This window comes from Camellia sinensis, chromosome 4, assembly GCF_055761805.1.
Source record: "Camellia sinensis isolate YWXY chromosome 4, ASM5576180v1, whole genome shotgun sequence".
In the NCBI taxonomy this organism is placed as follows: domain Eukaryota; kingdom Viridiplantae; phylum Streptophyta; class Magnoliopsida; order Ericales; family Theaceae; genus Camellia; species Camellia sinensis.
Window position 1 is genome coordinate 198,496,726 of NC_138964.1, and position 15,130 is coordinate 198,511,855.

A 15,130-nucleotide genomic window follows, 5' to 3' on the forward strand; every position below is an offset into this window, starting at 1 on the left:
TTAAAATATGGATAAATAAAAATATATAAAATTCAGTGAAACATGTGTTAGAATTTTAACTTATTTGAACTTTAACTTACGCCTATTAAGCGGTAGTTAGTAGGATGTTTTAAAAAATACCTATTAATTTTTATCTTATTTTCCTAATAAAAAAATAATTTGTAATTAATTTTTTCCCTATATAAATCTAGTATCCAACATAACTTTGAAAAGGTTTTCAACAAAATTCAAAATACACGAGTGATTGGCTCATGAATTACATCTCAAGTTTTGACATGTTTCCTTACATTAAATCGGAATTCTTGTCTCATATAACTTTATATGCCGTAAGGTTGTTTTATATAAGTTTAGAGGCCTCTACATTTATTGTTAATGAATTTTTTTTTTTGGTTAATTACCTCTAAAATTCTAAACTCTTATATTCAAGATGAATGCTTTGAGAACTATCAAATCATTGCATTTAATCTATCAGCTTGGGATTAGTTCATAATCTTCATCAGGTTGAAATAGAGAGTGACAATCAAATGCTCATCCACCTCTGCGTTTTAGAAACGGTGTCTCCTAGGATAGTATGGCTATTGTATCTGATGTTTGTTGGATGATCCTTCATATTGATTGGGCTGTTTATCCTCCTGGTCTTGTCTATTTGCTTGGTCTATCTACGTGAAACAAAAGCCTTCCATTTGATCTTCAAAGAACCCTCACCCCAGTGCACTGTTCCCAAATCTTTACCAAACTTCTTTACCAAAAATCTGTTATTCAAGCCTTTATTGCTGAGGTAATGGGTATGTTTAGGTGGAGAGTAGACATCTCGGCCAAACTAGAATACTTCAGGCAGGAGTTTTCCATCCCAACTGACGTCCAGATCAGGTTGGCTGGCAAGGAGGACTCTATCATGCCAGATACAAACTCAATGCCTATCTCTGTTGTTACTTTTATTGAGTGTGGACTTCGGCTTCCCTTAGATGTCATTTTTAGGAAAATCCTTCATTACTACGAGCTTAACCCTATGCAACTAGCCATAAACTCATTTAGGGTTATCAATGGCATAATCGAATTAGCACGCTGAGAAAAAGCTAGAATCACACTAGCCGACATCCAATTCTGTTACACCATGTATGGCCTTAAGTCTAAAAAAGGCTATACATATTACCTCAAGCCCAGATCCACTATCTACAAACTTATAGCTGACCTCCTAAACTCCAACAAAGGTGCTGGAGATGACTAATTGATCGTCTCAGGCAACTAGGAGTTCGCACCTGATGACGATCTTCGTCTTTTTCCTCTGCGCCGATCAGTTTTAGGAGAGGATGAGGGTAAAAATTGATTCATCCCATAACTTATCTTTATTAAGGCTTGCCAATTCATTTGTCAGTACTAATGTTTGTTGCTCTTTCTTGTAGTCCTTCCTCAACCATCAAAGGACTTTCACCAGACCTTCTTCCCAAGCCCAGGTCTCAAGAAGCTTGTGGATCTTCCCATCCAAAAACGCAAAGTCCCCCCTCCTACTGAATTACATTCCCACCTACAAGTCTGCTCTGCCCGATGTTCCTCGCCGAAGCAAGACTCCTCCATCTGCCACAACTCTACTAGTCACTTCATCATCAAGGCCAGACCAGGCCTACTCTTCATATCTAGTAAAACAGCCATCTACATCTACTCCCCTTCTTATCCTGACATCCCAGTGCCAACACTGACGTCGTGTTCCACTAAACGCACTAGCCGATAGAACTTGGAGCCACAAATGCTGAGAATCTAAGGTGTCGACTTATGATCCTGCCAATCCCCCAATTGCCCTTCCTGCGATCCATTTCGGCACTAAAGTTACCGTTGTTGCGACTGCCAATGACATGGGTCGCAGTAAAGCCATCGTTGAAGACCTCCTGGTCGACTTGCCAAGAGTTATCACAGTTCAATCTTCTTCTCCATCTCAATCCTAACCCAATCCAAAACCCAAAAGAGTTAAGAGAGCCAAGGCAAAGGCCACAGTAACCTAAATCCCAACAGACTCAGAGGACACAGTGCCAATTTCGAAATTGGCCGAGGTTGAGAAGAGGTCGCCTATCCACGAGAAGAGACCTGCTGAGGCCAAGCCTTCTAACACTACTCAGTCGAAGAAGCTGAGGTCTGAAGTTGCAGCGAGCCTAGGTTTTTTCAAAGCCGATGAGCCATGGACTCCTGCCATTATGGTTGGGAATCGACCGATGAGAGCTGGCGAAAGTGCCATTGACAGTGTCGAGGTCGGCGCCACCCTCTCCATCGTCGTGCTCTTGCCAACTGATCTGAATCGTATGGCCGAAATCATTGAATACGAAAACTTTGCATTGATGATGCAGCATTTTGTCCTAGTAAGTCTTCAACACTTCCAATTTTTCATTTCGGTTTTCTGCCTTTACTTGAGCAATTCTAACTTGTTTGTGTCTTTCTTTTTAGTCCATCCAGTATGCCCACTCCTTTATAATGAAAGCTGAGGCTTTTAAGAAGGAGTTGGTTCACAAGACTCAGGAAGCTTCTAGTTTCCTCTCTTCTCTTAACAACGTTGAGGCCAAGATCAAAGTTCTGCTAGATCAAGCTAAGGCTGCCAAAGCTGCCCAAGACAAAGTCGAAAAGAGAGTTCAAGCGGCGGGGGCTGTGGTCGAGGTTGTTAAAGTCGAGGCCAAGGAGGCTAAGGCCAAATCGCCGAGGTCAAGGTGGAGCTCCAGGAGGCCTTGGCAACCAAAGAAGTCGAGATCAAGGCGGCGGATGAAAAGGCATTCTCAGAAGGGCAAGCCGCCGTTCGCGATTGTAGCTCGACTTTGTCGCGCCCCTTTTCGGAAGTTTGAAAGAAGCCTTATAGTTCGAACTCCCGCGGTTCTGAATCTAATCTCACAAGTGCAATATGAAATTTGATAAACACCAAAGAGTCCAAATCCGGAAAATCTTTTGAAAAATCGATTTTGAATCAAATTGCCAAAAATGGACTGCTTTGCCAGATACAGAGTCGCCACCTAAATATTTTATTTTGGAAAAATTTAAGAAACCTATGACTCGTGACTCGTGCCAAACGCTACGTGTCCGTCATCACCAAGATTGTCTCAATTCGGGAACTTAGGTACGAGAAGGGAATGTCATGAATTGAGCACCCCCGCTCGTCCGATCAAAGATCGGCCTCTACTAATCATGATATGATTTTTATCAACATTATATGCTCTTGTTCTTGTTTATTAGGTTAGCATTACTATGTGATGCACGCATAAAAAGTATAGACTAATTTTCCTGAATTAGAACAATTCAATTTCATATTTGTTTTTCGAAAAGGGTTTGAATTTGCCACTTAACAAAGTGGGCTTAAAGTTTGTGAATTTACCACTTGACAAAGTGGGCTTAAATATACATTCACTGAATTGTTCCAATTCAAACAACAAGCCTTCATCCACATGCACTCAGATAGTTATAGCAAGTAGGTACTTAGCTTGATGGCAAACATGCAGTCATGGCAATCACTCACACTCATGCAAGTATGCTAAAACACTAAAACTCACATAGTACTCCATGCCAAAAGAAAACAAAGTTAGAAAAATGCATGCTCCTAATGCAACACATGCAATAAGCAACTAAAAGGGTCAGCTACTAATATGGCATATGGATCAATTAAATTAAATAACATGCGGTCTAAGCACGTACTCAAAGAAGTATTTCAACAACAATGCAGTATGCATGATGCGCCGAGCCTTGGTGCATGTAATGCAATGGATACAAACATGCGATATGCTAATTGAAATGTGATGCCCCTAATCTAACCATAAAAAATAGATAAATAAAAAGGGGAAAGACTTGGGGTTGGATGACATACACATTATTACATTACGCTCTCATGAAGGAGAGTCTGAATGAATAAACTAAGCAACTAGCTAACTAATTAAGCTAAAGCTAATTAAGCTAATTATTAGAAACCGAATAAATAGCTAAACTAATTAACTAATTATTGCAACACTTGAATTAATTAGCTAGTAAGCTAACTAATTAAATAATTACAACACAAGTGTAAGCAAACTAAGTAATTAAACTAAGCAATTAACTACTCTACCTCGGGAAATGAGAGACGTGCACGCGCATGCTCGGATTCCACCCGAAAAGACCACTATTTTGCTCCTGAATGCCTCTGTTTGCACAGTTGGACATTTCCAGAACCATTTTGCTCCACCTTACCAACACTCTGCTGAATTTTGCATCAGAGGTCAGCTAGCCATTGGTAAAGATTGCCGGCCACCTGCCGGCCATAGAAAGTGACTTGTCGACCACTGATGCACAGGTTCATCTTACTGCAACAGAAGACAAACAGAGCATATACAGGATATTTTAAGGGTTTGTTTGTACAACTCACCCCTCATTTTCATGAACAAATCTAGGGAGTAGCAGGCTTTGGTTCACAAACTATCAATGGATACAATTTTATTGCATGATGGCTTGTGAAACCAAGTGTGCAACTTCAATAAATGTAAAACAAGACACAAGACCATCACCCTATCATGCATGATCAAAGGACAATGGAGACCTAGGAAACTTGAGACATTTCATCACTTTGAGTATAAAATGTCCCAATTTTTCTTGTGTTCAATTAACGTCCAATCAAACACACCAAGTTATTATCTTGCTCACTTTTAGTTCCAAGTTTTAATTACTCCTTTTAATTTACCAACCATCATTTAATCCAATTTAGTCCAAAGGTGAGTTAAAGTCCTCTAATGGAAAGAGGGTTCATAACACAAGTTGCTTTGGGTATGAAAGAAATATCACACCATTGGTAATGAACCCCCTAAGGGATTAAACCATTAAGTATGAAATCTCAATTTCATACTTGGGCAAACAAATGACTTGAAATCACTTTCAAAGCAAAGTAAAAAGTCAAGAATGGAGAGAGGTTGCAGAGATTATTAGTGCTGAAATGAAGTGAGAAAAGCACTAAAACATGCAATCAGCTCGAACAAGTGGTGTGTAAAGGCCTAAAACACTAAGCTTGTGAGGACTATTACACTACAAACATGTAAAAAAAGACTCAAATGACTTAACCAACCCAAAACAGAGTTAAAATAGTCTAAATCAGAGGCTACAACATGCTGGAATTAAGCTAAATAAGGCCCCGTTTGGGGACTTACTTTTTTAGCCAATTAGTCAAAAAGTTACTAAATTAGCCAAAAAGTCAACAACTCATACCAAAAAGTCAAAGATTCTTTTTTCTCTCTACTTTTTGCACATCTTTTCGTAATTAGCCAAAAAGTCATCCCAAACATACAAGTTTTTTTTACCTACCTTTTTAGCCAAATAGCCAAAAAGTTACTAAATTAGCCTGTTCCCAAACGAGGCCTAAGTTAGAAAAATAAGCTAACACATAGAGCTAACTAAACTAGCAAACAAGACACAAGGAGGTGAGGCTAACCTTTCCAAATTTGGACTTCAAAACATTATTTTAGCCACTGAAAAAGCTCTAAAAATCAGTATTTAAAAGTTTGGAAAACGATAGTAAAATGGTAGGAAATACAAGTGCAAAGGCCTTCAAAACAAGGTATAGAGAAGGGCTATCAACCCCTCAACTTTTAATGGCCTTAAACCCAAGCTTCAGCCCAAAAAACACAAAGTTTTGACCGCCCAAAGCAATGGGAAAATAATAGAAATAAAAGCAAAATAAGCAAGAAAATAGGTAGAGCCTGATACCTCTTGAAGAGAAAAAAGCAATTCTAGGTAACAATTCAAACCAAGACCAACTTCAAGAGCTCCAAAAAGACCTCAAAGAATCTCAACTCAAAGATGATCAACTTTGATCAAGGAGGTATAGGCAAAGGTTGAAGGATTGTAGGCTAAAGTATAGAGAATTTGTAGAGAGAGAGGAAAATTTTTGAGTTAAAAATTTTCTAACCTTGCTACAAGATAGAGGGGGTCTCTGTATATAGAAAACATGAAATTTCCTCAAGGAGATCCAACCCTACACGTGTGGGCAGATGCATGCATATGTGCAAACAGCTGGCACAGCTGGCATAAAATATCTACAGAAAACACTAGTGACCAGTCGGCCATCATTGGTAGCCAGCAGCCCAAAAGTGATGGCCGACAGCCTCAAAAAGTGGCCAGCAGGCCACCAAAAGCTGCAGGCTGGAAAGGCTAAGGCATGGTCCAAAAATGAGACAAAAATGATGTAAGGTTTGAAAGGCTTAAAGTTGTAGCGTTCCGCTGAGGACTTCGAACACTTGGCGAGCAAATAGACTCATCAACGGGTGTACATGCAAGGATGTCCAAGTCGTAAGGGCCGTAAAAAATGAGGTGTCTACAACGATGCTTACAAAGCCCAAGTTAATCAGGCCTGTAATAGAGGCTATTACCTTGGCTGGACGGTAGTGCTTAATAAGTTATTCGTCCTAATGGACTCTGACCTCCGAGATATCAACCAACTTAGCATGCCTTTCCCTCAAACTCCTAGAGGATTAGATGATGAGGCCGAAGAGGAGGAGGCCGACGCTGAAGATGTTGATGAGAAGGAAGAAGCTGCTGTTAGGGCCAAGTCCCCAACTCTGAATGATCAAGTCTTGAACTTGACTCAAGATAAGAAGGACGAGGTCTTCAAGAGTGCCTCTCCCAAGACAAAGATATCTAAGGCCGAGGTCTAGACAGCCGAGAAGAGTCTTGATGAGACGCTTCGTAAAATTGACGCCGAGATCGAGGCTCAAAAAACTGTTGAAAAGTGTGACAACCCTCACCATTGATTAGTGCTAATATATGATTAAGCATGTTAATTGACTGACTGACTAAAATTCTGAATCGATTGATTGATTGTGCTAGTTTGAATGCAATTCTATCTGTTGACTGTTAAATTATCTGTTCATGTTTTATGCCTTAAATTGTAAATTGAAGGCCTTATCGGCGGCCGAACCGGAAATTGATTAGTGTTTTATGCTAATTGAGATTTATATGATTTTATGGTGTATTTAATTGAAATGTGATTTGGTACGTTTAAATTGGATTAAATAATGCTAAATTACAAGAGTTGGCCTTATTTGCAACTTTGCCACTTAGTGGCCCACTTCCTTACACATATTGAGGCTTGAATACACTTAGGCAAAACATTTCCTCAGCCATTTCCTTAGACTCAACCGACTAGAGAGAGAGGGAGCTAGGAGAAACTTCTCTTCGTCTTGCATTGCTTGGAAACTTAGTAGTTTTGAAGAGAATTTGGCAAATTGAGCTTCCCTTCCTATAATTCAAGACTTAAGGTAGAGTCTTTACCTTCTTGTTCATGTAATTGAGTTAGTTCTTGCATGGCTCTTGTCATATTGGAGTTTAAAGTCAAGATTTGGTCTTGTGATGTTGAATTATAGCATATATCCTGCATGCATGCCTATATTGATGAGTTTAAAGTTGTTTTCACGGAAAATTGTTACATGCATATTCATACTAGAGTTCTAGTGCATGAATTCACTATGTTTTTAAAAGAATTGGCTCATTAGAGCATGGTTTGAAGCTTGGAAGCTAGTTAAATACATGCACGTTGCATTGAAGTCATGTTCATGAAATTTGGCTCAAAATTGTGTTTAATTGAACTACCTTTAGGCTTTGATTTCTCAAATTGATCTTTGAAACATGTTATATTATGAGTTTTGAAGTGTTTTCCAGAAAATTAGCCCAAAAGGATCGAATTTGGTACATTGAAACTTGTTTTTGAGCTTGAGGTTCAAATCTGAAAATTCTAGATTTTGGACTCACGCTCGAGTGGACTGACTGGCGCTCAAGCGTGAAATTCGTGCATCCAGCACTTTACACTGTTTTACAATTCGCTTGAGTGGGGTATTGGACGCTCGAGCGAGGACTTGTGTCACACGCTCGAGCGGGTATCGAGTGCCCAATCGAGCGTGATTTTCACACATCCAGTACTTTTTGCATGTTTTACAGTCTGCTCGAGCGGGGTAACTTGCGCTCGAGCGGAGTATTTTGTTTGCCTGTACGCTCGAGCGGGTAAACCTACGCTCGAGCGGGACTCCTGTTTTCTGAAAATTTGTTAAGTGTTTTAAAAGGGCATCTTTGCATCCTCATTTCATCCTAGGCATTCTTAGGCCTAGTTTAAGGCATCTTAATGAGGATATTGATGTAGAACCACACTGAGCCAAAGTAGGGACTAAGTCTTTGATTCCCAAATATGTAACTTAGTGTGTGTTCGTTCTGTCACTGTATAGGGTTGGCTTTTGGAGACGCGCTCTAGCTGCTTATAGCCCAGAACTCTGTGAGTAACAATGTTGTAAAGATATGTTTGAAAATGAATATTTTCTGAATGATCAACTGAACTGTTTTCTGAACTGTTTCCTGTTAGCTGAATAAATGTTTGTCCTCTATTCTGAACTGTATTGTGACATCCTTAGCAACTACTGTTACTGTTACTACTACTGTTACAAAGATCTCTGTCAGTTCCTATCTTGGAACTTCTGTTTACTGTTACGATGGCCATCATTGACTGTTCGGTTTTTTAAGACCTACTGTTTACTGTACTGTTCTGCTAATGGATGTACCATATATGACTGTTATGACTGAATGACTGATATACTTATTCAATGAACTGTTTTCGTTACTGTAAGGACATTCATTATTAACCTCTTTACACATTATGTTATTCACTGGGTTTTAGCTCACTGTTTATATATATATGTAGGTGTTCAGGCACCAAACCGGAGCTAGGAGCGTGGGTTAGACTCCCTTTTGTCAAAGCCAACCACTGTGCCTCTGTAACGCCCTTGAAAATAAACCCATTAAATATATATAACATCAACATGCAATGTTAAAAAGGAAACAGTTCATTATAATATTCATCAGTCTTACTAAACAAAAGCATTACATGTAACATCAAATTAAATGTCCTACAGGCTTACATCTTTCCAAGCCAACACTTGGACACAAAAGTAAGAGTTCTAACTCAAATACAAATAAAGCCCTAGGCTTGTGTGTTTACATGTACTAACAAATGAAAGCAAATAACTGAAAATAATCTTCAAAGTCCAAGTCCTTCCAAGCTATGTCCTTGGAGGTAGCTTATCACCTGAACCTGAAAATGATGTTCCCATATAGGGTGAGCCACAGCCCAGTAGAAATATACTAAACCAAATATAAGCATTGAATAAAGCAATAGCATTCAATAGATGGTTAACCAAGATAATCAATTACATCATTATCCAATCTCATGACACTATTGTCAACAACACGTCTCACTTTCCAACATTATCAATATGGCTCAGAACCTGGCCAAACTTACAATAGTGAATTATATATATATATCATATTCACATTCTTCCAATGTCAACAAACAAATAAGACTCAAGCTCAAATCAAAACACTTCATACTTCCAGATTGATACACATTTTAGTGCTGTATCAATAAAAACACTTCTATATAAATAAGCACACATAAAAGTGATGCTAATGGAGTCCATCCCCTATCTCCTCCCAAACAAAATCCGGTTTAGAGGTCCATCCCCTATCTTCCCCTAAACCGTGGAGTACATCCCCTATCTCCTCCCACACAAAACAATGTATGCAAATGCAATGCTCAATCAATACACATATTTTCTGTATTAATGCAATAGTCCAAATTAATGACTTAACCAATGTGATTAGTTTCAGTTATTCCTAATCCACATGCAATGTCTACAACAATCACGACTATCCTCCACCGATAGCCCAAAACAGTTATTTCTAGACTGTAAACAAATATAACAACAATTCACTAGGCGAGTGGTTTAAATTATCCCACCACACCATTTAATCAATGAATTCCTTAATTTCATGAATTTAACCACATTCCCTTAAACTAATTATACAAATTAATTTATTAATACAACTAGGGTTTTTCCCAAAATTACCAAAGTATCCCCAACATATCAAAATACCAAAACTTAGAACAAAACTTATAGAATGGAGTAGGAAATCCCTACCTCGAAGAAATAGCCCCAAAAGAGAAGATGGAGATGAAGACCCAAACTCCAAAGTGCTCCAAACTACCAACAATTCAGATTAAATGGAAGCCCTCGACCCACTCTATCTTTTTAATAAAGGATCTAAGGTAGAAACTCACTCCAAGTAGATTAATCCTAAGAGAGAAGGTGTGTAGAGGGAGAGAGAACTCGTACCTAGGGTTTTGGAATCTGAAAGTGGATAAAAACTGATCTGAAACACGCTGCTGCCTATTTAAACCTGACAGGCTCGCTCGAGCGAAGACTTGGTCGCTCGAGCGACCAGACACAGAAAATCTACGCTCGAGCCAAGGAAGCCTTGCTCAAGCCAACAACCCAAAATCTCGCTCGAGCGAAGAACTCAAACCCTCAGGTCTGTAACCAGACACACGCTCGAGCGAAGGAACTCTCGCTCGAGCGAAGAACGAACTAACTCGCTCGAGTGAAGAAAAGCTCGCTCGAGCCAAAAACCTCTGCTCTCAGGTCTTACTACAAAACGCAATCCTCGTTCGATCAAAGAAACCCTGGCTCGAGCGACGGACCAAAACAAAGAGCTCGCTCGAGCGAAGAACTGCTCGCTCGAGCGAAGGGTCAAAATTCTGGGCAGCAACCCTTTGCTCCCAAGCTCAACCAACCTGCTACAAACCTGCCCATTGCATCCCCCAACTCAGAAATAGGAAATTAAAGGACGGTAACAATCATAATACAATGACAGGAGCTGCGGAACCTAAGTCCGGATACAATAATCAAATGGGAAAAGACCGGGGTCGCTATAGCCTCACTGCGAGGTTCCGAGCCTATCAAGCTACGACTTTTGGGGTGTTTTAATTTTCCCCCATCTGTCTCTATACCGGTTTTGTATTACTGTATAGACTGAATGGTGTTGTATTGTACTGTTCGAATAGGGATTAAGTCTTTATCCTGAATGATTGTATATGTTGTACATACTGTTTTGGTACTGAATGTGCATATGAATAAAAAGTCTTTTTGTATACAGACTGTTACAGCTCATTGGACATCTTTTATTACTGTTTTGGCTTCCGCCAGCCCCTGTACTCTGTATTACTGTTAAGCAGGCCTTCGGTAATCTCGGATTACTGGCCGGTTATAGTGCTAAACCCATAGGGGCGGGTTTGGGTCGTGACAAGAAGCCCTTCCAACTGTCTGTCGAGATTGAAACACCATCAACCGCCGAAGCAGTACAGTTTTCTTCGAAATTTTCTTTGCTAATATGTGTAGCCTTTTTCCAGTTGTAACTTTTTGTTTGTTTGAACAATTCTAAGTTTCAATTTGGCCGATGTGCCTGCTTTGTAGTTGAACAAATCTTTTCTTTAAATGAATACACGCTTCTAAGTGTTAAATTCTTCTCTTCATTGCTTATGTATCTTGCATGTTTCCACACTTAGAATATTTTTGCAAATTTTCAAAGTACACCTTAACTGTGTAATCACTTTAGGCTAGAACACCTCTGACAAGTGTCATCTCGGATAAAAACCTTTACTATTTTTTCGGCCAACACTTAAAAATATTTGATATTTTTACAAGTGATGTTTCTTTCCTTCCAAGTCTAGTACCTTGGCTGGGTATCTCGACTAAATACACTTCGGGTACATAGAAGTACTAACATCTCGAATTATGATCTTGGATAACTTCAACTTAAAATTTCAAAATTTTTTAAAAGTGTTATGCTCTTATTCCATTCTCACTTCCTGCCCTCTAATGTGAATCTAAGTTTCTTTTAAGTTCACATTAAGCATGCATCTTTGATTTTCGCCGAAGTCTGTTTCAAATAAAGTTTAGCCGAGGTTTCATACCTCGGTTTTCCTATTAAACTAAGTCAAACTTAATTCAACTCTGTTATATAGCAAGTGTTACTTTAACTTTACCTTATGGTAAGTTTAAGTTATTCGTCATGTTTCATTTAGAAACATCACAAACTTAGTTCAATTCTACCATATGGCAAGTGTTAATTCAACTTTGCCATATGGCAAATCTAAGTTACTCGTCATGTTTCATTTGAAAACATCGCAAACTTAGTTCAACTCTATCATATGACAAGTGTTAATTCAACTCTACCATATGGCAAGTCTAAGTTATTCGTCATGTTGCATTCGGAAACATGGCAAACTTGGTTTAACTCTACCATATGGCAAGTATTAATTCAACTCTATCATATGGTAAGTCTAAGTTATTCGTCATGTTTCATTCGGAAACATCGTCATAAGACTGTTTCAGTTCTATCGCACAAGAGTCCATAATAATATATGAAAACAAAATCAAACTAGTGTTTTATTAAAACTTCGGCTAATCACATGAAAAACAAAACTAATGATAGAAAAAGTTCAAATTGCAAGTGTTTCAAGGTCTTGGAAACTCCTTGCCATCACTGTCTTCTAACCGATATGTAACGCCCCAACCCTTCACATGTCATTGATATTGTCCACTTTGGGCCATACCTACACGAATTTGTTCTTTCCAGTGGGTCACCCATCCCAAAACTACTCCAGTCTAAGTACGCTTAATTACGGAGTTTTGTTAGGGATTTCACCACCTGGGAAAAGGCCTCGATGCTATATAAGGGTCAAGGTTTTTACTTTTATAGCCCAGGAACTCCCCCTCCACTCCCGATGTGGGACACCGGGACCTTACAATCCACCTCCTTAAGGCTGCACATCCTCGTGCAGTAGCCTGCCAGCTCACAAGCCCGCCCACATGCATCGAGAGACACCAGGGGCCCACACTCAGTACTTCGGAGAGTCGGCTCTGATACCAAACGATCATTATTTATTTATTATTACCTTATTTTATTTTTGACTTTATTAATTGCGTGGTTACATGAGAATTTAATGTGTTGTTTAATTAATTTAATGTGTTATTTAATTATAGGTAATTAATCCAAATATTGATAAATTTATATTGTTTACAAAATAAAAAAAGGTGTTTATATATTGACAAAATATATATCATATTTATATTGTATTTATATAATAAAATATAATGTTAATGTGTTATTTATTATATAATGTTATTAGGTTATTTAAATCTAGGTTGTTATTATCATAAACGTGTGGGTGAAGAATCTTTAAGTTAGTAGCAGCCGCGGAGAGGGAGAGTATGTGAGAGAGAGAGGGTTAATCAACAAAGAAAAGAAAGCCAAGAGGGAGAGAAAGAGAAAGAGAAAAGAGAGGGAGCGGGGGGAAAGAGGAGAGAAGAGAAGGAAGAAAGGGTTAGGGTTTTGTTTTGGTGGCTCCATTAGTTCTTTAAATATTTCTTTGATCTTCAAAAAAATATTGTGAGTACAAAACCTACTTCCCTTTATTTATGTTTAATTTTTTGTTTTTATTTATTTATTTATATTTATTTGATGTTGGTTTGATTTTATATTTACATGAAGATGATGGACTGATTTTAATTATTTTGATTAGTTGTGTATGCCAGGTTTAGAATTTTTATATATATATTTTTTTATGGTTGTAATCACATTCATTAATATATGAAATTAAAATAAATTATGAACCCATAGGGAAATTTCTTACACTCCACCATGACTCCTTGGATTGTTATTTTATTTGAGTGTTGGTGAGAAAGAGTGTATAAAAAAAAAAGGTGAGGATTTTGAGATTTATTTGAATGCCTTAGGCTTGGCATTGTTATGTTTGTTCTCATGAGTACATAAAAGATTGTATATCTATATTGTTGCCTCATTCTCAGGAGTAGACAAGTGTTTTGATTTACACGTGTACGTATATGCTAACCATCCGGTGAGTGTGGGTCAAACTCAGGACGATATTCCCGTGCAAGTTTGGCTTCAGAACGGTGTTAGGTATACGGGAGGCACATGGGATATATGTGTAGTCCAGAAGTGGAGGCCGAAGCAGTGGAGTTAAGGTACAAATAATTTAATTATGAGTTTATTGGTATAGCGTGAATTGTATTGATTTGTACATCTTGAAAAATAGTAAACGACCTTAATAAATTATGAAATTTGAGCAGAGGCATGTATCTGTGATTCTAGACAACTTTTGTGTTTTAACTTTTTATTAAAAAGATCGATTAGAACTTGTAATCGGATGATTTTGGTTACAATAGTTTTTATTCATTTTAGCAGGACAGACTTTAGATACTGTTTTAACCCACGGAACGAGTTCATTTTTATTGGTTTCGTGTAAACTAAAGTAACAAATTATTCTAAAGTCTGTCCTGCTAAAATGAATAAAAACTATTGTAACCAAAATCATCCGATTACAAGTTCTAATTGATCTTTTTAATAAAAGGTTAAAACACAAAAGTTGTCTAGAATCACGGATACATGCCTTTGCTCAAATTTCATAATTTATCAAGGTCGTTTACTATTTTTCAAGATGTACAAATCAATACAATTCACACTATACCAATAAACTTATAATTAAATTCTTTATACCTTAACTCCACCACTTCAAGCTCCACTTTCGGCTTACACATATATGCCATGTGTCTCCCATATATCTAACACCGCTCCGAAGCCAAACTTGCATGGGGATATCGTCCCGAGTTTGACCCACACTCCCTGGATGGTTAGCATATACGTACGTGCATAAATCAAAGCGCTCTTCTACTCTTGAAAATGAGGCAACAATATTGTAGACACCCCATTTTTTACTGACCTTAAGACTCAAACGTCATCGTTTGTGCACGCGGTGATCGCGCATGTTTGTGCTCGTTTCGAGTTTCTGGAGCTTTCGGTTGAGCGCCTTGTCTCGTGACCTCTTAACCCTCTTCTTCTTGGTTTGTTTTTGGACCATGCCTTGGTGCCTTTGCCTGGAGGGAGAGAGAGGCCTGTAGGCCACTTTTTGTAGGTGTAGGCTACTTTTCCCTCTTGTAGGTCACTTGTAGTGGCCCATAGGCTAGTTTCCGGAGCTTTCGGCTAAGCGCCTTCTCTCGGGGCCTCTTGGATCCCTTCTTTTTGGTTTGTTTTTGGACCATACCTTGTTAACCCTTGCCTAGAGAGAGGGGAGGGCCTGTCAGCCACTTTTGGTGGTTGCAGGCCACTTTCTCCTCTTGTAGGCCACTTGAAGTGGCCTACGGCCATTTTTCTATTTTTGCAGATATTTTTGGTGCTAGCTGTGCCAGTTGTTGGGCACTAAGTGCATCCTCCGTACACGTGTATGGAGGGATGACAACAAGCTTCT